Raw genomic sequence first — 24,473 nt, forward strand, 5'->3', positions numbered from 1 at the left:
GCATCTTTTCTTTTTCTCCATTTTTCTGTCCCATTTCACTGAGATCTGAAAGGTCTGTAGATTTATCTTGTGCCTGTCACTTTTCTTCACATGACTTAAAAATAATTAATTGCAGTGCTCAGTGATGATTTATGATTTCCACTGACGTAATTAATGATAGTCGTCAAATTTTCTTCTTAATTGAAGGAGTCACAACAAACTTTTCATATTATATGTAAAAGGAGAGCACAATAGCTAGGGGAAATTAACAATAGAGTTTTCATTTTATATAAGCAGGAAATGGCAAGAGCATTAGTACTTTAGAGTGAAGCAAAAGTCAGAGATGGAAGAAAGGCAAGAGCAGAATTACTACGTGTGATATGAAGAGCAATTTGGATAAAATAAAAAACTGGATTTATCATTAAAAGAGTCACTCTTTTTGAGGTCTGAAAAACAAAATGTTGGTTTAACTTTGGTGGTGGTATTCCATATCTTTTTCCCTTTTTCTCTTTTTATCAAAGGAATAGAATTGCAAGTAAAAGTAGAATTGTTAGTAAAGCTATTCTCAGGATGAATGTAACCTGACCAAACCAACGAAATATTTGAAACCTTTCTTTTTTTAGAGGCTGCTGTGGGGTATCCAACATGATTTCTAAACCAAAGCAGTTTGAATAGGCTTTGGATAAGCTTGGAGCTTTAGGATGTTTATTCAAAGCAAACATCAGAAAGTTCTGAGTCACCCAGTCAATAATTACATTGCTCAGAGCATCAGTACATTACAGAGGATGATTTGCCTCCCAATTCAGTTTCTCGCTAGGCTTTAAAAGTAGAAAATTAGAAAATGACATAATTTACATTACTGTATTCTGTGAAAAGCAGAGAAAATTTTCCAGGTGGTTGTGGTAATATTTTATATGTTTAATCCATTAGTGCTTAGGAAAAATTCATACCCATAGTACAAAAAAAGTTTAAAATGACATTTTCTCTCATTAGTCATTCATTAGAATAATATAATTATCTTGGAACTCGAGCAAAGTAACTATTAAATAGTTGGCATTTCTGTACATTCTACTTTTATAAGAGAATAAGTACAGTAGAACTATTTGAACACAAGTATTTTTTTTTAAGCAACAGTAGATGAGTCAAATGTTGCAAACTTGATTTGAGCATTTTATGGTACTCCAGTCAGCTGCCTATTAAAAGTGTGATCAGGTAGTTTAGACTGTGACTAGCTGTGTCAACAGAAGGAAAGTGGAGGATTAGTCTCTATGGCAACAAAAAAGTATCCCTGTTTGTAGACAGACAAATTCTGCTACATCTGAAAAAGATTGACAGGTCTATTCCTTTGCAACTGACCCATAGAAATTAGCAAGTAAAAGTTATTATACTGGGTTGTATTGAAGGGTCCTCAATATCTTAAAGTGCTCTTGTAAGTTTTTCTGCAGTATTTGCATGAGAAACCTGGTAGGAATTGTTTCTGAGGTTTATATCTATGGGTTGATAGATTCTTTGTGGCGGAGTATTGCTGTTGAGAATAACTTAATTTTCAGTTCTCTGTATGACAGAATTGTTGGAGTATGGATTGAGGGGAAAAATACACATCAAAGGACCCAGGCTGAATTATATGCCACATTTAAAAACCAACAGTCATTTTTGGAATATTATAACTGTATGTTCTCAATGTAAGTTTAAAATTTTCTTCTCCAATTAGCTAGAAGTAATTACAATCTGGAGTTAGATTTGATGCATTCCCAGAGTTTCTGTAACTTAACCAGGTAACCTTTCTGTTTTGCTTAATGTTCTTGAGTTGGAAGACAAAGTGCTGTAACTGAAATATTCTACTTCAGAATTAATAGTATTTTTTAAAAGAATGAAAAATTGATGCTCACATGTAATTGTTCATAGGTCTTGTTCTTAGATACTGGCTGCAGAAACTAGATCTCACCTTTAGGCCAATTATTGCAGAAGTATTTTTCAAAAACTCTTTTAATTTAATCAGTGTATTCATTGGCAAAACTCCCATAGACGTTGGATGAAGGATTGGGCTTATTATCCTATTTTTTGAGAAGAAATGTGAAATGGATATAGCTTTCTGTTAGTCACCACCTATTTTTAGGTGGATTCTGCTGCCATCTATAACACTGTATTTACAAATACAATAATTGGATTATATTTTAAAATTGTGATAAGAAAATATGCAGATGAATCATACTCCGGAATAGTTATGTAGACTAAAGAATTTTAAGAAACCACCCTTATGGTAGAAAGTAGCAATGGGTGCACGTTGAAACATTTTAAAGCTTAGCTTAGGTCAAAAAAGGCTCTATAAGTTGACTGATTGATCAAACTTTCTCCGAACTTCTTCATTCTACAGAATCTCAAGCTTTTCTTTATGAATTTCTGCTTCCAGTTGGGCTGGAAATACCACAAGAACAAATTTTCTTGTCATATTTTGGCACATTTCTAACTAGAAACAGAAAACGCAGAGGCTTTTGAACCTCATAGTGTTTGATTTGTATTCAGTAGTTTATAAATAGGGTAGTATCCCTTTAAATACTTTGAGAGTAGTCTACTGCTGCTCACTGTGTTCTGTTTTAGAAACTTTCAGAACTCAAGCAAAGCAGCAGTCTGTGTACATAGCTAGTCCTTGCATGTTGTGTATATTCAGTAAATGCTGTTATTTGGCCTCCACCCTCTGTGTGTGTGGTTCCTGGATATTATGTTTGCTGTGTCAAGAGCAAGAAGACAAAACACATTTGTTCCAAGATTTGGGAGAATATTTGGGTTACTTTTTGTATTTTCACTGGTGCATTCATGCCTATGTAGAAATTTCAGGATGATTTATATAAAAAATTGAATATAGATGCTGCTTTATTTCTAAAAGGAAGTGACCTTAGACTAGCATAACTTTTTTTGTTTCTCATTGAACCCACAAAAGTACAGTATTCAAGATGTTGGCTGCCATGAAGTTGAAGGCGGCTGGATAGTCAGAAAAGCCAACTTACCCATTAGCCTTTTTATGCTTCTGTGTTTGTAGAGACACAACTAAATTATTGGAGAACTATTTTCTATGATTCTTCCAATGTGTGCAGCTCCCACCCTATTCTTAGTCACCAAATAACCCTCTCATTCTGTTGTTTGTATTGTGGTAGCACCTAGTAGCCCTAACATGGACAAAGACTCCATTGTGCTGGTGCTATACAAACCCAGAACAAAAAGGTGGTCCCTGCCACAAAGACCTTACAGTCTTGATCAGGTGTCTCCACAAAACACATACCTTCCAGGGAATCTATCAGTGATAACTCATTAAGTATAGAAAATAGACTTTTTTTAAAAAAAAAAAGTCAAACACCACCTGAAGATTGACCTACATCCTGTGTTTTATATGTCTGATCTGCACTGGCTATTTCTAATTTAGATGTAAGGTCATAGCAGCAGGGACTGTATATTTCTTTTAAAGTTCAGAATATAATACTGTCTGTAACTAATAAGAAATAGTTATTATTGTGGTATTTGGATTTTCTTAAAGCCATGTCAGGCAGCAGGAATTAAAAAAAAATTGATGGCATAGTTCCTAACCCTAATTTTTATACATCACAAGGTCAAGATGTTGGGGAGAATTTTTTTTAAATTGGTATTTTAATTTTAGCCTGTATTTTTTTCTTTTTTCTACTCAAAATCACATGATACAGCCTTGTTAAGACATTGTTTAGAACAATAGCTCACTTCCCCAAAGTACTAATGAGTAAGAGATTTGTGGAGTGAGGAGTCACTTTTTTTAATTTGATGATCATCTTATTTTTCTTGCATTTAAACTGACAGTACAAACATGCAGATCCATATCACTGCTGCTTCTCTGTTTCTGAACAGGTATTTGCATATCCTATCAACGAGCTGATCAAACTGGAGACTGGGATTTTGTGGCTTTTGACACTGTCTGGTGTACTTTTCACCAGCCAATTATTGTTTTCAAGGAGCAGTCACTATCAGAGCTTTCAAGCTTCTTTTTCCACCCCACATCAGGATAGAAATGCTTACAGGGCACCTCCCAAGATTAATTTAGTAATACAAGAAATAACAGGAGTAACTTATAGAATGTACAAATTTAAAGATGTAGTTTGCTATTTGAGTTAGAGAAATATCATTCCTGAAGAGTGATTTATTATTTCAAATATAATGTCACCAGGCAAGATTTTGTATCTTTACCGGTTTTAACTAAAGTTGAGATGTAATCATATTATTTTAAAATGTTTTACACTTATAACCCTTGCAAAGGGCTTTTTTTCTGCTTCTGGTAATTCATAAAAGTAATGGTCTGGGACAGAATACAGGGAAGAAGAATCCAGATGTTGGGGGATTTCAATTTTTTTTAATCATACTGTTGCTATTCTGGAGATGCACGAAGGATTCAACCCTCTGTTAATTATGTGCTGGCCATATACATATACTACAACAAATCAGTTTCCCACATTTTCTTTGTTTAGTGAATTTATATGGGATCCTTTTGGTTGGGATGGGGAGAGGAATAGAAAAGGGAAGATTGTGGTCATTCAGTTTTTGGGTTAGTAGGACATTGGTCCTTTCCCTGAAGCCAAGACTGAATACTGGTTCACTATACTTGTCTGTGCTGATATCATGATACTTTGAGTTATTGATTTTGATTTAAACCAAAATCTCAGATCATGGCATTTTATCCAGGTGTTGATAGTTACATATTTTATATTGTAAAGACTGTAGGAGATATTGCATCTTATGATTACACCTAGACTTAGACCCACTGGAGGGTAGCTATTTCTGAAGCAGTTCCCATACAGCTTGATAGGAACAGATTAAAGCAAAATGTGAACTTCATCCAGAATTCAAATCAAACTAGATCTTGCACAATGACAAGCTTTGGGTTAGAAAAAGCATAATTACTGCTGTGTTAAATTACTTGCTATATTAAATGGCTGAGATTTTTTTGAGTAGATAGCTGGTACTAAAATGTTTACCCATTTACTACTTTCTGTGGTAGGAAAAAAAAATTATAGGAAACCTGTGAAACCTTGGTTGGAGGGGGCACAGAAAAGGACGAGGCAGCTATCTTGTAACATCCCCTTATTTACAATGTTGGGGCAAGTATTGTCTTGCACTGTTATGCACAACAAATAATTATAAAAGAAGCCTTGGAGCAGCTGTTCTTAACACTTTCCCTTCTCTGCAGTTTTACTTGAATGGAGTATGTGGACTCTAGTGTCATGATCTGCTGTAATTTTCAGGCTACATATCCTAGAATTTCATGTAATGCATTTGAGGGAGACATTCGGAAGCATTATCATTTTAGTTCTGCAAAATCAGTATTCTTCCATTAAGGAAATAACATGCATTCCACTTAGTTTTTCGGAAGGGTGCAAATCCATTCTTTAAAAAGTAGTGAATGTACAAAATGTAAAAAAGAGCACAATGATAGCTATTCTTCTATCTCTCTCAAAGAAAAGGAAAAAGCATGCAATTTTGAGAATGACATGCTAGTTAAACCTGGTCAGCTTAAAATTATGTGATTATCACTTATGCATGATTCTGCTAGAGGAATTCCTTGGCTCTCGTTAACATGGAACAATCTCTCTAGACTTCACACACAGCAGACATACACAAGCATATACACATACATGTGTACATGATAGTAACAGTCAGCTGCACATTTCTAACTGCAAAATAATGTACAATCTATAAAGACTCTTCAAGCAAAAGACTGCTTTATGCACCGTATAGCTATTTTATATAGCATTCTGCTGTGTTTTTAAATCATGTTAAAGTGTACTCCAAAAAGTTGTCTCCATTCAAAACAGTAAGAGTGATTATCTTTACTGTAGTACTATAGTAGTTTGTCAGCCAGTCACTACCACAGCACTGCAAGTATGAGTACAGAGCTGACTAGACTGTTCTTCCTATTCTACTGTAACATTGTTGAGTTGTTGATTCAGTTTATAGATATGAAGGAGGCATCACTGCAATAAATTCTGTTACTCCTGATGTAGCCATTTGGCTCAGTCAACTTCAGGTGAAATTGTTGTTGCTGCTCTACCCTAGCCAAAGAAAGAAAAAGAACTGTAACATTGTAGGTTAGCCATAAAGGAGATGGAGTTGGAAGGATGACACCAGAGACAGACTGCAGGAACTGAGGTTGAGGTTTTTTCAAAGCTGCCAAGGGGATTTGGGCACCCAATTCCTATAAAACACTCTGCCTGAAAATTAACTGTTGTCAACCGACAACCAGGCTGCATTTCTGTTCATAACCTCCAACTCCTGGAATTACAGTGCCAGTCACTAAAAGAGGCCATTGAGTAGCATTTGAGCTTGAAACATTAGCATTATAACTGATGCATGTTCAGGTACTTTCAGTATTCCCAGAACATCCTTTTAAGCTCTTGTAGAGGATCAGTGTTCACAGCCAACGTTCAGGGATGAAGAGAGCTGGCAGCTAGGATTACTAGGTGAATGTGAGTTTGAACCTTGCTAAGCTAAGGTGGTTTTTCTCATAAAACACATTATGTTCCCAAACTCCCCCAAATTGTTTCCCCCACATTCCTGCCCCCTTCCCATACACCACCCCTTTCCTTGTTCACCAAGCCAGCTGTTGTTTTGGTCAAAATTCTGTCTTACAAATACACTTCTCCCTACCTGGCTGTTGCTAAATCCTTTCAGCCCTGTAATGAGGGGGTGGGGTGGTAGGGAAGCACTCCTCCCCTCCCACATAAAGTTGCGGAAAGTTTCAGTTTGTGGAGAGAAAAGGGAACTTCCAGCTGTGCAAACATGGAGATTGTGGGGGGAAGAAGGGAAAGAGCCATGCAGCAGCACTGCTGGACATTGGTTCTGAGACAGGAGCAAAGTTATTACTCTTTGGAATTGTCTATGACAAATTTTCCTATCTGTATGTCAGGCTGGCCACTAGGAGGGATTTACTCCAGGGCTGGGGTAATTGCTATGGTCTAAGTCTTTGAGGTGTGTGGGGGGTGGGGGGGAGAAGGTGTTGGGGAAATCTGAACCAAATTCGGGGAATAAAGGAACGGGGAAGCCATTGTAATGCTTATTTGCAAGAGCTTTCCAGTCATGCAGATTCAGGGGAGATTTTTGGATTTGGATTTGGCTTTCTGCAGCAGGCCCAAAGTTCTCCTGAATATATGGATAAATAGTGGCAAGTAAAAGATGCCACCTCAGGCACAGTGTTGCTAAAAACTGCAGCTGTGCAGATGAGGAAGGATTTGAGTGCCTGAAGCAGGATGAGGTGATAATAGAAAGCCTCTGCCCTTATTGTCGTATAAAATTCTACATTAAAAAAAATTCAGATATCTTCCTTTCTTCCTCTCACATGCACATTTCTATTACTTTTTACAGCCACACTGATTTGACAGAAAATGGGTCAAGCAAAAGATGACAATTAAACATGTTGGAAGACTACATGTGACTACATTTTCGCTGAAAGTAAGTAAGCTGTGAGTCAAACTGTAAGCGAAGTATAAGCCTAAGTCTGTCACTCTCACTAGTGGAAGTCAGGAATAACTCTTTTATTTTATTTTAGTCTCTAAGGTGCCACAAGTACTCCTTTTCTTTTTGCGAATACAGACTAACACGGCTGCTACTCTGAAACCAGGAATAACTCTGAAGTCAGTGGAGTTACGCTGGCACATAATCCGCATAATAAGATCAGAAGCAGGCCCAGCACATACTGAAACATGAGTCTCCTGTCTGCTACTCTTCTCGGAATCTGGTTTGTTTTATGTTGACCAGAAGAGCGTCACCAAGTTATGGAACTAAATTGTTCAGGGCAAAATCATGTTCTGTGTTACGAGTGTACACAGAGCCTCATCCTCCCACCATCCCACAGCACATCTATGATAGTAGAATACACTCCTAACACACTCTTCAGTGTCAGGAGTTCAGCGAGGCATCTCGCCACCTGCTAGTGCTCCACGGCCCTACTGTACCATTCTGCCTATTGGCTGTGATGTGATTCCTAAATGTCTAATTATTTGCTGCACCTTGGAGCATCCTTGAGTTTGGGTGGGTTGTGCATTAAGTGTTAATCAAGGACATATGTTTACATGAATATATATAAGATTGTTGAAAAATTCAGTGAAACAGTGATTATTATTGCAAAACAATTATATTGTACTGAACAGGTTTGAGTAGCAGCCGTGTTAGTCTGTATTCTCAAAAAAGAAAAGGAGTACTTGTGGCACCTTAGAGACTAACAAATTTGTTTGAGCATAAGCTTTCATGAGCTATAGCTCACTTCATCAGATGCATTTGGTGGAAAAAACAGAGGGGAGATTGATATACACACACAGAGAACATGAAACAATGGGTTTATCATACACACTGTAAGGAGAGTGATCACTTAAGATAAGCCATCACCAGCAGCGGGGGGGGGGGGAGGAAAGGAGGAAAACCTTTCATGGTGACAAGCAAGGTAGGCTATTTCCAGCAGTTAACAAGAATATCTGAGGAACAGTGGGGGGTGAGGTGGGGTGGGGGGAAGAAATAACATGGGGAAATAGTTTTACTTTGTGTAATGACTCATCCATTCCCAGTCTCTATTCAAGCCTAAGTTAATTGTATCCAGTTTGCAAATTAATTCCAATTCAGCAGTCTCTCATTGGAGTCTGTTTTTGAAGCTTTTTTGTTGAAGGATAGCCACTCTTAGGTCTGTAATCGAGTGACCAGAAAGATTGAAGTGTTCTCCAACTGGTTTTTGAATGTTATAATTCTTGACGTCTGATTTGTGTCCATTCATTCTTTTACATAGAGACTGTCCAGTTTGACCAATGTACATGGCAGAGGGGCATTGCTGGCACATGATGGCATATATCACATTGGTAGATGCGCAGGTGAACGAGCTCTGATAGTGTGGCTGATGTGATTAGGCCCTATGATGGTGTCCCCTGAATAGATATGTGGACAGAGTTGGCAACGGGCTTTGTTGCAAGGATAGGTTCCTGGGTTAGTGGTTCTGTTGTGTGGTGTGTGGTTGCTGGTGAGTATTTGCTTCAGATTGGGGGGCTGTCTGTAAGCAAGGACTGGCCTGTCTCCCAAGATCTGTGAGAGTGATGGGTCGTCCTTCAGGATAGGTTGTAGATCCTTGATGATGCGTTGGAGAGGTTTTAGTTGGGGGCTGAAGGTGATGGCTAGTGGCAGTCTGTTATTTTCTTTGTTGGGCCTGTCCTGTAGTAGGTGACTTCTGGGTACTCTTCTGGCTCTGTCAATCTGTTTCTTCACTTCAGCAGGTGGGTATTGTAGTTGTAGGAATGCATGATAGAGATCTTGTAGGTGTTTGTCTCTATCTGAAGGGTTGGAGCAAATGCGGTTATATTGTAGATCTTGGCTGTAGACAATGGATCGTGTGGTATGATCTGGATGAAAGCTAGAGGCATGTAGGTAGGAATAGCGGTCAGTAGGTTTCCGATATAGGGTGGTGTTTATGTGACTATCGCTTATTAGCACCGTAGTGTCCAGGAAGTGGATCTCTTGTGTGGACTGGTCCAGGCTGAGGTTGATGGTGGGATGGAAATTGTTGAAATCATGGTGGAATTCCTCAAGGGCTTCTTTTCCATGGGTCCAGATGATGAAGATGTCATCAGTGTAGCACAAGTAGAGTAGGGGCATTAGGGGACGAGAGCTGATGAAGCGTTGTTCTAAGTCAGCCATAAAAATGTTGGCATACTGTGGGGCCATGCGGGTACCCATCGCAGTGCTGCTGATTTGAAGGTATACATTGTCCCCAAATGTGAAATAGTTATGGGTCAGGACAAAGTCACAAAGTTCAGCCACCAGGTTAGCCGTGACATTATCGGGGATACTGTTCCTGACGGCTTGTAGTCCATCTTTGTGTGGAATGTTGGTGTAGAGGGCTTCTACATCCATAGTGGCTAGGATGGTGTTTTTAGGAAGATCACCAATGGACTGTAGTTTCCTCACGAAGTCAGTGGTCTCTTGAAGATAGCTGGGAGTGCTGGTAACGTAGGGCCTGAGGAGGGAGTCTATATAGCCAGACAATCCTGCTGTCAGGGTGCCAATGCCTGAGATGATGGGGCGTCCAGGATTTCCAGGTTTATGGATCTTGGGTAGCAGATAGAATACCCCAGGTCGGGGTTCTAGGGGTATGTCTGTGCGGATTTGTTCTTGTGCTTTTTCAGGGAGTTTCTTGAGCAAATGCTGTAGTTTCTTTTGGTAACTCTCAGTGGGATCAGAGGGTAATGGCTTGTAGAAAGTGGTGTTGGAGAGCTGCCTAGTAGCCTCTTGTTCATACTCCGACCTATTCATGATGACGACAGCACCTCCTTTGTCAGCCTTTTTGATTATGATGTCAGAGTTGTTTCTGAGGCTGTGGATGGCATTGTGTTCTGCATGGCTGAGAGAGACTACTGAATTGGAATTAATTTGCAAACTAGATACAATTAATTTAGGCTTGAATAGAGACTGGGAACGGATGAGTCATTACACAAAGTAAAACTATTTCCCCATGTTATTTCTCCCCCCTACCCCACCCCACCCCCCACTGTTCCTCAGATATTCTTGTTAACTGCTGGAAATAGCCTACCTTGCTTGTCACCATGAAAGGTTTTCTCCTCCCCCTCTCCCCCCCGCTGCTGGTGATGGCTTATCTTAAGTGATCACTCTCCTTACAGTGTGTATGATAAACCCATTGTTTCATGTTCTCTGTGTGTGTATATATCAATCTCTCCTCTGTTTTTTCCACCAAATGCATCTGATGAAGTGAGCTGTAGCTCACAAAAGCTTATGCTCTAATAAATTTGTTAGTCTCTAAGGTGCCACAAGTACTCCTTTTGTTTGTACTGAACAATTTCAAAACAGAGTGGTGGACATTCATTCTTAAAATTCATCCTTACTGAGAGCTAGTCTATCAGAAACAAAAATTCTCCAAAAACAGGGATAATTTGGAATTAATCTGGATGTATAGAGCTAGGAGTAATGTGGCTGGAGTGCAAGTGCTCATGTTCAATAAATTTAGCAGATCCCTCTTTTATTTTAAACAATAAGAAAACCTTTAAATATTACATGATTTCTATTGCTGATGTATCCACTATAATAATCCACTACTTCTGAGTTTTCTCCAATGCAATTGTCATTGAATCTATTCTTGCTAAATTGTCACAATTTAAATGTTTTTTCTTTCTTTTAAATGTAGCCATGTGATTTAAATATTCTGGAGCAATAACTGTAGCAACAAAGGAATAAGGTTTCAATATTTTTTTTAATTTTATGATGTCTATACAAATTATTTCCTCTGTTTAAGAAATACTAAACATCTGACAACTACAACATTGTATACTATCAAATAATACACAGTTAATATTATCCTCCAACAAAAACTTTTTAGCCAGATTTTGTCAAAAGCAGACTTTCTAAATATTTTTTAAACAATTTCCTTTTTAAATTTTTTTACCATGATTTTACCATTATTTTGAAATTAAATATAAGTAAATATGTCATGCTTTTAAACACTGCATAAGGTTGAGAGTACAAAACACTATTCAGACAGAGAAGTCAATGTATTTGTTCTGTCCCATTTTTTGTCGCCCTGTCTGCTTTTTTGACTGTGACAAAATTATTCCCATTGGCGTTGATAGTTCATGGCCATTCAGAGGTCAGACTCAATTCCTCAGGATTTTGTTATTTTATCTATGCTTTAAAAAAGGTATTTTAATATTAAAAGTAGGAGGAAAATAATGCAAATCTGACCAGAAATAGCTGTGCTTAAGGACATACTGTAAAATAAACTGTATAAAACTCTGTGATAATATTTCTTCACACTTCATATCAGAAGGGGGCACTAGTGATCCACTGTAAACAGCCAGTGAAACACTGCTTCTGTTATACCATATTTAATAATCATATAACTTTCCCATTTAATATTAAGGACATTTTGTGAGCATATTAAAATTATAAATATTGAATGCTAGTTTTAAAAGTTAAATAATAGTTGATACATAAATATAATCTCTTGTCTTTTTACATTATTATTATTATAATAATACTAAAATTACAGTTCACTTACAGGCTGTAACTGTGATATAATGCTTATTGTTAAATTCCTAGTCTGGTGACTCCTGGTATAAAATAGCTTAGTTTCATATGTACAGCATTTTTCTAATTTAAGGGAAGTATATGAAATCGAGGTCCATTTTTTCTTTTTTAAAAATTTCATTTGCATATGCTATAACTTTATTTTTTGTACTTTTATTAAATAAAGTGTATTTGAAATCACTGTAAAAATTATTACATGAATTCTTGTTAGGCTAAATGGCTGAGTGAAAGTGTGTGCTTTACAATGCTAACTTTGTTCTGAGGTCAGTGTTATTTGGTCCTCTGCATTTTAGCATGGTGTTAGTGTTTCTTTGGCCTCTAAACTGAGATCAAGCTGAGATGGCTGGGTTATTTCAAATAAGCAACTTTGGTTGAGCCATCTGAGGAAGAAAAGGAAGATGAACAATTTTATGTTTTCTTTTCTTTATATTCTGACATATAGGATGAAATCTGGCCAAGTATACAAAATTAAGGAAGACTTAAGAGTCTTGATAACAGCAGAAACACCAGCTGAATGTTTGAATCTGTGGTTGATAAATGTTACTGTACATAACCAAATAAGTCCTTATTAGAGATACCATACATTTTGCACAAAAACATGTACTTGTGCAAATAAAAAGCTACATTCTCTCTAAAATATCCATCATCAGCGTGCAAATATAACTGGTGTCTTAGACATGCAATTGATTTTAAAAAGATCAGAATGATAAATATATTACAATCTCCATCAACTTACCATTTGCATGAAACCACCAATGGTCTTCAGAAAATCATTTTTGAAGGTTCCTGTCAGGGCACTGTATTTTCTACCCACGGAATTTGCCTTAGAATTCACCAGCTACTACAGAGTTGTGTGGCTAAATCAAAGTTTTCATTAAAAAAAATAGAATTATTCATTTGATTGCAAAGGAAATCTTCCAAACTGACTGTTTTACAGAGTTTTGCAAACAGATAGATAGTCTGAAACAATAGCTCAGAGAGGTCTCCATTTATCTCAATAGTGTGCTAATTCTAATGAGAGGAGCTTGGCATTCAAAGGAAAAAATGTTTTTTGGTGATAGTCTAAACTCCATTACTTGTGATGCCAAAGTGAGATACCACTGGGTAGGTTGTACAAGTATTCATTATATTTATATTCCTCCTTATTTTTGGTAGATTTGAACAGCAGTGGAAAAAGGTAACACTATTAACATATGAATAGTCACCATTACACTTCAGAGTTAACACTCAGTTTTGATAAATAGAGCAGTTCACATCTTTCCCTCAACATATTGCGTCAGGCTGTCTGAAGTCTAATGATATGTGAGTGGTGTTAATTGTTTCACTGCTGATGAAAGAATAAAGAAGGTATGGTGATATAATGAAAACTTGTGAATAGACTTTTTTTTTCTATATTAAATGGGCTGAGCTTGGTTTTGGGGTCAGAATTTACTTTTTCACCTGTGCAGTTCAACTTCTGGTTCCAATCAAACTCCTGATTTCAAATATTCTCTCTGACCCGGTCTCCCACCAAAAACTGAGTTTCATCGCAACCCTGCCTACACTAGAGGGAATGAAAAAGTCCCTTCACAGTACTGAAATCCAAACTACCCCCATTCCTCTTAAGTGCCAAAAGCCCCAAATGACACTTACTAAGCAGTTAAACCTTTAGTGTCCATGCTGATATCCTCTACGATGCAGTTGTATGTTTTAATTACAAAAGTGGTACTCTGAAAATTGGGAAATTTCAAGGCAGCCTAAAATAAATTTTGATTTAATTGTAAAATAAATACAAACAGCAGAATCCTGTTCTTACATTGTGATAACTCAGAGCAGAATTTGGCCCAGCTAGTTGTACAGACTATCATTTATTTTTGTATTTCATTCTCTGAACAACCTCCTATTTTTCTTTTTATTTACTCAAAGTTGCTATAGCATTGGCTGCAGAATTCAGAACCAGATAACTACAGAAAACAGAACAGGTTGCCAGAGAATTTGAGTTCAGATTTTCACAAGTACACATTATTTTAGTAAATGTAAAAGCCAGATTCTGGTCTAGTTCATACATGTGTAAATTTGAAATAATTCCATGGAAGTCACTGGAGTTACCCCAAGTTTACATCGGTGTAAGTAAGAACAGAATGTAGTGTATAGGTGTAATATGTAACTTCTAGAGAGATCTAATTATGTTAACTTCTGCAATGCCGAAAAAAATAAAAACTCTACGTGTTCTTTTGAACTCATGGATATAACAGATTTTTAGCATGCTGACAATTTTTTTCATAGCTGTACTTATCGCTTATGCCTTATACGAGGAGGGTAGAGCTGGAATATGATCTAAAGAAATCATGTGATTCGGAGGAAGGTTTTAGCATTAAGCCTGTAAGAAAAAGCTTTGTTTCCACATTATTTACTTGACGTATAGCATGTTTCTGCTAACCTGGGTCAAGAAGCAATTCAGTTAATGCACAGCCTAGGATTAACATAATTAAATTTACCATCATTTAAGCAAGCAACCTAATATAATATATTAATATATAAAAATAGCACATGAATTGGCAGAGGGCAACTATTCAAGTAAAGTTTCAACAGCATTGAGCTGGATCTTAAAAGTCTGTATAAATGCTAATATAGTAGTATAATGTGTAATACATAGTAGAAGTTGCTATGAGAAAGCCAAATATTAATATTGACTTCACCTTCACAAAGGAATAAGAGGAAAATTTTGTTTCTCAAAACCAACATTGAATCCTGTGCTAAACTTACATGAGGCCCTGATGTAACAGGACTTTTTCGGACTTGAAAAATACTACCTTGTACTTTTCTATAATATCTTTCATTCAAGGAATTTAAAGTACTTTACAAAGGTAGGTAAATTTTACAGATTGGAAAACAGAAGCACAGAGAGAGAGAGTAATTTTTTTCCAAAGTCACAAAGTGAATCAGTGCCAGTCAGAAACAGGTTATCGGTCTTCCATGACTCCCAATCTCTTACTCTAACCATTAGATTATCCTGTCCATCCACAGAAGACCTCCGCAAAATGTCTGTGACATGTCATATACCTCCACATTCTAGCTTATATTTCCTGAATTCTGATGTCTGAATTGTAGTCATTTCCCTCATCCCAAAAATCCAATGAGCACGGGAACAATGCATGGTTATTCAAGCAATAAGGGGGCTTCTGGAGGCCAGGTAGGAGCAGAAAGGGAAAGGTGGCAAGAAGGGCCTGGTGGAGATTTTCTACAGAAATGTGTTCAAAACAAACCCTTTTAGGCTAGGATTTACATAATTTTTCAACCAGTTGATATGTATTTAGGCCCAAGTATGAATTAGGTCATATAGTTTTTCAACTATTTCTGAAAGAGGATGGTGTCTGTGGTGACAAACCAGGAAAGAATTCATCATGGAACAGAGAGTTGTTTCACTGGTTGCTGACATGGATTTTTTGAGGGAATGTTGTTGGGAGTATTTGTGGTGTGATTGTGCTAGCATGCCCATTTATATGGTCCCTGATAGGTCTGTAGTTTTTCTTTTTGGAAGGCCAGTAGCTAATGGCTAGATAGGAATTGGAGAACAAACAAAGTCTGAGAATGGGCTTGAGCTTTTGAACTGGCTGTATGGTTTTGAACATGAGACACAGCAGAAGAAAGGAGACAAAAGTAAGACTTTTATATTATGTTATGGACTTTCCTTTTTCCTTTGTTCCTCCCCTTTTGTGTTTCATTATGCTATAACAGATAGAGTCCCAATCATTTGAAGTGTGGCTTTGATCTGAAAACTGACTGTAAAAATGCATGTCACTTCGCGGCCTCAATAACTTCCACATCAAGTGTGATCACTTGCGAAGTAAAAAGATGGTTTTTCTAATTGTCAGACCTGCAAAATCTACCTAGGTTCTGAGAATCAAGCTGTAGAGGTGGTCAAAAATTTTTGTTGGAATGATTTTTCTGACACCTCCCCCCTCCCCCCAAAATCCTTTTTTCAAAATCAAATCTTTCTGTGAGAGAATTTCGCTTTTGCTAAATATTTTTGATTTTTCCATCAGGAAAATTGAAATGATGGCTCCCAACTGTCTGCCTCAGAGGCTCTTGTCAGTTTCACTTTCTGCCAGTGAGATTGACAAAAGCTTTCCTGGAGGGCTGCCAGGCCGAGATCCCCAGGCTCTCACCAGGCCTGGGAGACAGAGAGCCAGAAAGCCTTAGGTGTTCCACCTCTACATTCCTCCCCTGCTCTTGGACCCAGCGAGCCCTGGGTATTCTGCATCTTGGGTTCCTGAGCTTGAGGGGAAGAGTGCAGGCAGAGCACTCTGGCTCTCTTCCTCTGGCTCTTGGAACTTGGGGGTGGGGTTTGCATGGTCAGGCTCTCTAAGTCTAAGGCAAGCATCCAGGAAGTCTGAAAATTCTGTCTTGAAACAAAATTTGTATTGAAATTCTTTCCAGGGAAATATTTCATGGCTTTTGACATTTCATTCCAAGTCAGGATTAAAATTCTTTCAAAAAAGTGAATTTTTTTGTTGGAACGAATTCCCGTTTTTCAATCAGCTACTAATCAGTGAAATTTTTGAAGAATATGTTGGAACTAGACCTTTTAACATTGCTGGTGATTACATCTGTATTTAAGCTTGCTGCTGAACAGTAAATCCTTTTTTTCACATTCATATAACTTTTTTATTAAAAAAATCCTGTTTAGGGCTTTGACCCATTGTTGGTCTCTGCCCATATTACTAAATCTTATCGAATCTTACCGTAAATAATCATTAGAGTCTTTTTCTCCAAGCAACTTCAGAAGCATGCTTAATATTTCAACCAATGCATGCAAGGCAGGCACAGTGTTTCTATAATTAGAGCCTGGTCCTTTGAGGTGTTGAGCACCTTTTATGCTCATTGAAGACCATGGCAGTCAAGGATGCTCTGCAGCTTGCATATCAGGCCTTGGTAGCTTTTGGATGGTGTTTTTTCATTTCAACCAAAATGCTGGTATGACCATCTTAGGCCCAAAATTTCAACTTCACAATTTTTTCTCTAGCTGTAATTGGTCAGATCATTTAGCCCCCTCATAGGGCTTAAAGTAGCCTCCCAGTCCATTAGACCCCTGACTTCCTGCCAAGAAATCAAAGAAAATATAAGTAAAATAAACAGAGTGTACTAACTTTAAATTGCCTTTTTAATTTTTTGTTTTCTGTTTCTTTATTTAGAATATATACCTAGAGGCAGAGGAAAGGGAGCAGGAAGAAGGGTAGTTGGGGCATATGGGTATGTTAGTGGAGGAGAAGGAAGACAGGCCTTTGGTGTTTAGGGGAGACAGTGGAGTAGTCAGGAAGGGCCCTCAAGTTTTAAGGAGCAATGGAAGAGAAGGGTACTGCTGATTTAACATATGGTTCCCTGCTTCAGTAGAACAAATAAGATTTCAGTGATTTGTATGATGAATTTGCTTCAAGAAGGTGTGATTAGCACTGTTGGCTTTTCATTGTGTACACTTTCAATGAGTAGCTTGTGTTAATATAGAAAGGGTTGAACACTCTTTTAACATAGGATGTTCTGACAGAAACATAATTTATATAAGACTCCCCCCTACCGCTAAAAAACTATGATAGGACACATCTGGAAACATCTCTTTTATGATCCCAATGGAACTTTGTCAATAATTCACCATGAATAATTTATTCATAAAAAAAATTCTTTGGTTTGTGGGAACTTGTGACCTGTCCATTGTCTGATAGTATAGTAAGGTTGGGCCTTTAGTACTTCTACCCAACCAATTAGCTGTGGTGTTGGTGTCATCTCCTTTTTTTAAAGGTCATTACACATGTGTGACAAATTACCCCCCATATAAAGAGCTATGTATCTGGAATTTCTTACATGTAGCTTAAGAGTAATAAACTACATCTAACCAATCCATAGCTTGATTTCTTTTCTTTAATATAAATAAAGCTTTGGCTCCAAAGAACTGAAAGTATGATTGAATAGGATTATCCTTGGAGAGAAACAATTGTACTTTGTGACTGAAACCAAACAGGCATTCTTAATGCTAAAAAAAAATCACACCTGATAGGATTCGAAATTGTTGGCAGCTAGGATTATAAAATGGTCTCCTGAAATGTAAAATAATGAAATTTATCCTTTAACTTGTCAATGCTACTGAACAGAAGGAAGACCTGAGACCTACCTATGCCTTTCCATCCACCTACCTGGTAATGTCCAGTACAGCATAGAAAAAAGACTGTGTTGAAATAGTCACTATGCACTTTTACCTGAAGATGCTTAAATATCATCAAAGTTTAGTAGTGTGGAGGATGGTCAAAGAGTGAAAAGACACACACGAGCTGCAAACAGAGTGTAAAGTAAGTCCAGTCTGTTAATACTTCTGACTACTGCGGGAAGAATACAATTGTAGTGTTGAAACATAACTGTCACTGAAATAAACCAAGCAGTTCCCTGAAGGGAGAGGGAGGCAGATGACTGTACTTCAAAAGGTGTGAAAGACCACTTTGGCTGGACTTCCCTGGATTCTGAAGCTTGCTGGCAAGAGCAGACTAGAGTATGGGAAAAGAGGGACTGACCAGGTACAAATATAATATGGGTATTTCACCCACCTTCTCCTGTGGCGGATGCAATACAAAGTTGGTATAAAAATGTGACTCTGCATGATGTAGTTAGTCTGGAGTAAAGGGAGCTGCTGGAAGGAGGGAAATTGCCGTTGCTTACCCAACCCCCATATATCTTGTCTAAAGGAAAGATGTGTTGGCTCATGAACCATGCTGGAGTATCTCAGAATTTCTCAAGCTGTGCCTGGTTTAAGACTAGTTTAAGGTATAGCTAGAAGAATGTTAATATCCAGACCAAGGCTGCTTCTGTCTGTGGAAGCCAATAAGGCCACCCGATGTTTGGCCACCAGACTTTCAGTTGAAATGTAGTAGTTGAATTTGGCTTACCAGAAAATAAAGCCATTACTTGACCAGTTGATGATTTTTTTGGCCATCATTACTCTCTGAGATCTCTGTAACCCATTGTGCATCCTTCACCATCATCCCTTGAAGAGTAATTTTTGTACTCCCCCTGCCCCCCCGCAAAAGAAAAGTTAATATTGCTTTCTTCTTTTCTATATGTTTCAGAGTAGCAGCCGTGTTAGTCTGTATTCGCAAAAAAGAAAAGGAGTACTTGTGGCACCTTAGAGACTAAAAAATTTATTTGAGCATAAGCTTTTGTGAGCTACAGCTCACTTCATCGGATGCATTCAGTGGAAAATACAGTGGGGAGATTTATATACACATACAGAGAACATGAAACAATGGGTTTTATCATACACACTGTAAGGAGAGTGATCACTTAAGATGAGCTATTACCAGCAGGAAGGAGGTAGGGGAAGGAGGAAAACCTTTTGTGGTGATAATCAAGGTGGGCCATTTCCAGCAGTTAATAAGAACATCTGAGAACAGTGGGGGGTGGGGTGGGGGAGAAATAACATGGGGAAATAGTTTTAATTTATGTAATGACTCATCCACTCCCAGTCTCTATTCAAGCCTAAGTTAATTATATCCAGTTTGCAAATTAATTCCAATTCAGCAATCTCTCGTTGGAGTCTATTTTTGAAGTTTTTTTGTTGAAGGATAGCCACTCTCAGGTCTGTAATCATGTGACCGGAGAGATTGAAGTGTTCTCTGACTGGTTTTTGAATGTTATAATTCTTGACGTCTGATTTGTGTCCATTCATTCTTTTACGTAGAGACTGTCCAGTTTGGCCAATGTACATGGCAGAGGGGCATTGCTGGCACATGATGGCATATATCACATTGGTAGATGCGCAGGTGAACGAGCCTCTGATAGTGTGGCTGAAATGATTAGGCCCTATGGTGGTGTCTCCTGAATAGATATATGGACGGAGTTGGCAACGGGCTTTGTTGCAAGGATAGGTTCCTGGGTTAGTGGTTCTGTTGTGTGGTGTGTGGTTGCTGGTGAGTATTTGCTTCATGTTGGGGGCTGTCTGTAAGCAAGGACTGGCCTGTCTCCCAAGATCTGTGAGAGGGATGGGTCGTCCTTCAGGATAGGTTGTAGATCTTTGATGTTGCGTTGGAGAGGTTTTAGTAGGGGGCTGAAGGTGATGGCTAGTGGTGTTCTGTTATTTTTTTGTTGGGCCTATCCTGTAGTAGGTGACTTCTGGGTACTCTTCTGGCTCTGTCAATCTGTTTCTTCACTTCAGCAGGTGGGTATTGTAGTTGTAAGAATGCATAATAGAGATCTTGTAGGTGTTTGTCTCTGTCTGAGGGGTTGGAGCAAATGCGGTTATATCGTAGAGCTTGGCTGTAGATGATGGATCGTGTGGTGTGATCTGGATGAAACCTAGAGGCATGTAGGTAGGAATAGCGGTCAGTAGGTTTCCGATATAGGGTGGTGTTTATGTGACCATCGCTTATTAGCACCGTAGTGTTCAGGAGTGGATCTCTTGTGTGGACTGGTCCAGGCTGAGGTTGATGGTGGGATGGAAATTGTTGAAATCATGGTGGAATTCCTCAAGGGCTTCTTTTCCATGGGTCCAGATGATGAAGATGTCATCAGTGTAGCGCAAGTAGAGTAGGTGCATTGGGAGACGAGAGCTGAAGAAGCGTTGTTCTAAGTCAGCCATAAAAATGTTGGCATACTGTGGAGCCATGCGGGTATCCATCGCAGTGCCGCTGATTTGAAGGTATACATTTTCCCCAAATGTGAAATAGTTATGGGTGAGGACAAAGTCACAAAATTCAGCCACCAGGTTAGCCGTGACAGTATCGGGGATACTGTTCCTGACGGCTTGTAGTCCATCTTTGTGTGGAATGTTGGTGTAGAGGGCTTCTACATCCATAGTGGCTAGGATGGTGTTTTTAGGAAGATCACCGATGGATTGTAGTTTCCTCAGGAAGTCAGTAGTCTCTCGAAGATAGCTGGGAGTGCTGGTAGAATAGGGCCTGAGGAGGGAGTCTACATAGCCAGACAATCCTGCTGTCAGGGTGCCAATGCCTGAGATGATGGGGCATCCAGGATTTCCAGGTTTGTGGATCTTGGGTAGCAGATAGAATACCTGGCTATCCTTCAACAAAAAAAACTTCAAAAACAGACTCCAACGAGAGATTGCTGAATCGGAATTAATTTGCAAACTGGATACAATTAACTTAGGCTTGAATAGAGACTGGGAGTGGATGAATCATTACATAAATTAAAACTATTTCCCCATGTTATTTCTCCCCCACCCCACCCCCCCCCCACTGTTCTCAGACGTTCTTGTTAACTGCTGGAAATGGCCCACCTTGATTATCACCACAAAAGGTTTTCCTCCTTCCTTCTGGTAATAGCTCATCTTAAGTGGTCACTCTCCTTACAGTGTGTATGATAACACCATTGTTTCATGTTCTGTGTTTGTATATAAATCTTCCCACTGTATTTTCCACTGAATGCATCCAATGAAGTGAACTGTAGCTCACAAAAGCTTATACTCAGATAAATGTGTTAGTCTCTAAGGTGCCACAAGTACTCCTTTTCTTCTTTTCTATATGGGATTAGAAAGAGAAATGATTTGAGACTGTCACTGTAAAGAAAAGTTCCGTGATTTTGTCAGTGGGCAGAGAAATAACAGTGTCAAGTCACAAAAACAAAACACCAAAATAAAAAATTTATTGTTCTTCTCAGTGGCTGGTGGGTAGCGTGTATGATTCTTTGTTAGCATCCGTCACTGTATAGTTTCGCAGACAGTTGCTTGGCATCCTAGTGAGCACAGACAAGCCTGCTCAAAGCAATGGGGCCGGTCAAAACCTTGTCTTTTTCACTGTTTTATGTCTAAAGAAAAAAAGGAATGCTCTTCAGCTGAAGAGAATAAAGAGGCATCTTCAAAACACTAAATCTAATCCAAAGCATTGAATTAGTCTATGGCTTGGAAATGAAAGATATTTTCCTTTCTTGAGTTTAGTGTAGTGGTGCTACACGGTGAGGTGAAAAGAATGCACATTCTCAACCTCTGTCTTTTATTCTCTCCATTACTGTCTTTCCAAGTTTTCTTTTAGTCTCGGTCAAAGGTGATTTGTTTTGAAATGTTTCAACAAAAATCTGTCAGCCCATTTGTGAATTGTATAAGTTTTACCTATTTACCTTTTTTTGTGACTAGATAACTGAAACACAATTTACTTTTAACAGTTCAAATTTGCCATTGATTTGATTATCAATGTAATGTGAGAAATCCTAGAAGCAGTAATCTGGCACACAAATGGATATAAATATTCCATAGCGCTTCACTGGTGTACCAAAACTGCCTATTATGCCAACCAATATCTATTTACTGTTTTCTTGTACTTCCCCCATCCATGTGCCTATATCCATCTGGCTTCTCTTGTTTTGTATTTAGATTGTAATCCCTTTGGGGCAGAGACCATTTTTTTGTTCTGTGTTTGTACAGCTCCAAGCACAGTGGGGTTCTGGTCCATGAGTAGTGTTCCTAGGGGCTATGGTAATAATATTAAAAAAAATAACTTTGCCAAACAGCCAAACCAGGAAGCAGCAATACAGAAAAGATTAAGTAGATATGTACGAGCATATTCAACCCTTAATATCTTATCTAAAAATGAACAAAAACAAGAGGCTGCTTATTAGCCACCTCCATCATATCCTCTTGTTCCTTAAGGTTAAAGAAGCAGCTTTCTGGAGACCTATCAGATAAAATTTGCACTTGCAGGTCCTATAAGAACTAAAAATGCAGCTCTCCCTGACGAGCAGGAGGGGGCTTGTAGGGATTCTTGTGAGATCCTTGTTGATTCTCACATGAAGGAGAATCTCATTTTCATTTTTAAATATTTTTTCAGCCTTTTTTCCTGATGAAGATAGCCTAGAAAATGTAAACTGATGTAACAGGAACAAGCAGCGGGGCTCCAGGTCTGCAGGTGGCAGGGATTCTGATTCTTCAGCAGAAGGCTACACTGGCACCCTGTCACACATTTTATGTAAAACGACTCAGTGAAATCTGTGGTGTATCCCAAGGAATCATCTGGCTTTCCTGTCCCATAACTGGGCATGTGAAAAGCAGGGTGATCATAGCAGTGGACTACCTCGGGGTGGGGTTGGCAAAAATGTGTTTTTGGGGCTTTCTCCAAAATACTTAGGCCAGCTCTCCTATTTTTGATTCTCTCAGAGGCTGGAATTGAGTTCGCAGTTGCTCATTTAGCCAGATGCTGTGGCATAGGTGTGCAGGCCACTGCCACAGCAGCTGCTGCAAGGGGAGCTCCCTTCCTTCCCCACCAGTGCTGCTAGGTAAACATAGATACATCCCATAATCCCTGAATTCCCCTTCCACTTCACTGACTGCTCCAGCAGTGGATGAAGGCAAGGAGAAGGGGAGGTGGGACAAAGCTGCTTTTGTGCTGTGGGGGGAGTAATGCAATTGCTGCAGCTTGTCTCTCTCTTCTGCCACAGACTGGAGTTTGAAGAACTAGTACAAGGAATAAGCCTTGGTTGCCTTCTCCAAGGGCGAAGGGGGAATCACCGTTTCTCACATGAGCTAGAATGACCTCTCCAGCTGTCAGGTGAAGACCCATTCCACAAAAAACAACCAGAGAAGACCCATTCTCCTCCTGACAAATTGCCTCACAATCAAAGGCCACAGAACAATCTACCTGCCATCACTACCACTGTGAGGAACATCTGTCAGGGGAGCTGCCAACAGCAACTAGGGATGGAGAAACATGGTGTTAGGGAAGTGATTGCTGGTTTTATGTGGTGGGGGGCTATTACTTTACCCGTGGAATATTGCATGCATCATCAGGTGAGGTAGAAAATGTTCAAGGGACCCCTCGTTAAAATGTTGGTAGCACATCACCAGTAAATCTTGCAACATATGCATCCTATAGGAACCCCAGGGACAAATTTGACATAATCTGGGGACATCTATATGACAAAACAGGATGTAGGTTATTAAGAATTCACCAGCACTTCATGCCTATTCTCCACCATTCTTATTCTCATTTTCCCCCTTTCTTTATCTGTTTGTTTGTCTTTCAAGGTGTCAGCAGTATTGGGAGGTTTGTCAGGGCTAAAGTGGGAGGTATTGTTATATTGAAAGGTGTTAATGGATGCCATAGACCAGTTCTTTTATTAATAGACAATTTCAACAGTGGTGGGAATTGCTGTGTTGCTAATCAGATGCTAGGGGCTCCAGGCACTCCTCCCTCCATTTTTCCCTTCCGGTTTTCTGATTTTCACCAAGGTTATGTCCATTGATGCCTAGAACATTTCCTTTAACTTTGGATGTTGTGTTCAAGTTATTGTGGCCCATCCACCAGAGAAATGCCATCAAGTTGAGTGTAAAGCCTTGCAAGCTTGGCCAACAATATTAATAAAGGTATTCTATTGCTGCTGGAGGCCTATATGTATTCCTCAGCCCGCCCCAAAGAGTATCTTTACATCATTTCATAAATCAC

The 24,473-nt window shown here is 38.7% G+C and overlaps 1 long non-coding RNA gene across 1 annotated transcript; it reads left to right on the forward strand.

Annotated features, from left to right (window-relative positions):
• The first annotated feature begins 7,353 nt into the window (after positions 1 to 7,353).
• On the forward strand, positions 7,354 to 24,113 carry LOC119855759. The gene is made up of 3 exons (XR_005293025.2): positions 7,354 to 7,440; positions 18,189 to 18,383; positions 23,470 to 24,113. It is a non-coding gene; the product is annotated as an uncharacterized LOC119855759 (long non-coding RNA).
• The last annotated feature ends 360 nt before the right edge of the window (positions 24,114 to 24,473 follow it).

The sequence above is a fragment of the Dermochelys coriacea genome, chromosome 5 (genome assembly GCF_009764565.3).
Source record: "Dermochelys coriacea isolate rDerCor1 chromosome 5, rDerCor1.pri.v4, whole genome shotgun sequence".
NCBI lineage: Eukaryota > Metazoa > Chordata > Testudines > Dermochelyidae > Dermochelys > Dermochelys coriacea.